We start from the raw sequence: 1982 nt of genomic DNA on the forward strand, positions 1-1982 counted from the left end.
CCGGGTGGGGAGGCAGAGGAATCCAGGTCCCCAGACAGGATGGCTCTCAAGCTAATTTATGATCCCTTGTGGGAGACAGCCAGGTCCCAGGTGGGGGCTTCGACCTTCCCCGCCCTGAGGTGCCCTGTGCACAGCACAGCAGCCACTCTGGCCCTCCACAGCAAGCCCCGCGGTCTGCAGGCTGGGGACAGGGAACCCTCTCCCCCTTTAGGTCGGCTTCCCAGCATTCCTGGAGGGAGCCGCAGGCAGCGGTGGGGGTGGGTGCCTTCGGAGCCCCCTAGCGGCCAGGCGTCCGCCGCCCAAGGGCACAGAGCAGGCAGGAGGGAGGGGCAGCTGCCCGAGAATGCGCTGAGTCAGCCAGGCACCCAGCTCCGGGAGGGTCAGTCACTGGACAGCTGCCCCAGAGCCACTGATGGCGAGAGATAGGTGGGTGAGGGCCCACCCTCCGCCCCCGCTGTGTGCCCAGGCCAGGGAGGGGCAGCGTGGGGGATGGAGGTGCTATGCGGTGGCCAGGCTACACACAGGCCTGGGGCGTTGGCCTGGGGAAGGTGGGCTGGGCAGGGGAGGGGAGACCCCTCTGCTCACTTCCACCCCTGCCACCTGCATCACATTTCCAGCAAGTCGTCCCCAGGTGGCCCAGCCACGTGTCCCACTTACAGATAGGGAAGCCAGAGGTCCAGAGTCAGTGGAGCACACGCCTAGCACCGGGGAGGCAGTTGGTGTCATTCATTTTCTCCCCCTCATTCACTGGGCACCAGTCCCTACTGTAGTGCCCCCCACCCCCAGATCTGGCATCTGCCCTGAATTCCCAGTCCTAGGGGATGGGTGCTCCAAGGAGTCCTGTGCCTCTCTCCCTGCCCCCGCTACAGCAGCCCAGGAGTCCCCGCCTGCCCCTCTGCGGGGCAGGTGTGAGGACCCGCAAGCCAGGCCACGGGCCCACCTGGCTCAGCCAGAGGCTTCCAGAAAGCAGCTGCCCGGCCGCCCACGGGCTGCACGCCTGTGATGCGCCTCTGTGCTCACAGTCCAAAGCAGGGGACGGTGCCGGACCTGCAGTGCCCAGATCCCAGCTCTCCCACTGGGCCCTGCACCCTGGGGAGAAGCCACAGCAGTGAAGCAGGGCCCCTGGTGTGGAGTGGCCTGCGGCTTGGACGGCTCTGGGGGTGACGCCCTGTGGCCCCTGCTCCGGGGCGGGGAAGCTGGTGCTGTGGTTTGGGGCAGCAGGGGCCGGTCCCTTTCTGATGCCCTCCCAGGGAGCCATGCCGACCCAGGGCACAGGGCAGAGAAGCTGATGCTGGTGGCCCTGACCCGTGGTGGAGCCCAGTCCTGTGGCGGGGGCGGGGACTCACTCCAGCCTGGCGCCCTGAGCGCTCACAGCTGGGAGCGGACCTCATTAGGAGCTTGCAGTCCCAGCCGGCAGGGACGGCCCTGGCTTCTGTCAGCTGCGGCTGGCACAGTCCGCTGCAGGAGCCAGCCCAGCGCCTGAGAGCTGGGGGCCTGGAGGGAAGGGGGCCTGGGCCAGATGGCCAGCAGGAGGCCCAGAACAGCCGCTGGACCCCCTCCCCAGGCCGGGAGCACCCCTCCCCGTCTCGGCTGCCACTGGTCTCCCACCCCGGGGCTACTGTCCTCAGAAAGGTGGGGCCGGGCACCCCATGGTCATTCCTCTGGGAGGAGTAGTGCTCCCCCCGGCCCCAGCTGAGTCACCTCTGAGCTTTCCTTAGCCTCCGGGCACGTGGTTCTGGGAAAGCTCAGAGGCTCAGGCTCTGGGGTGACCCCCTCCAAGAGCGGACAGCTTTGACGGTCCAGCCCGGCCCTTCCTCTGGGAGCCCTGGGCATGCTCCCCAGAGCGCCCGCTGCGCCCGACCCTCGGGCATCCTGGGGTGGGGGTTGCACAGCAGAGGGGCACAGGCAGGCTTAGGTGAGCCCAGGAGCCGGAAGGCCTGGGTTGGCCACCGCCATCCCCACCCCCAGGTCCTGGGCTCTCC

This window comes from Pteropus vampyrus, unplaced genomic scaffold (genome assembly GCF_000151845.1).
Source record: "Pteropus vampyrus isolate Shadow unplaced genomic scaffold, Pvam_2.0 Scaffold239, whole genome shotgun sequence".
In the NCBI taxonomy this organism is placed as follows: domain Eukaryota; kingdom Metazoa; phylum Chordata; class Mammalia; order Chiroptera; family Pteropodidae; genus Pteropus; species Pteropus vampyrus.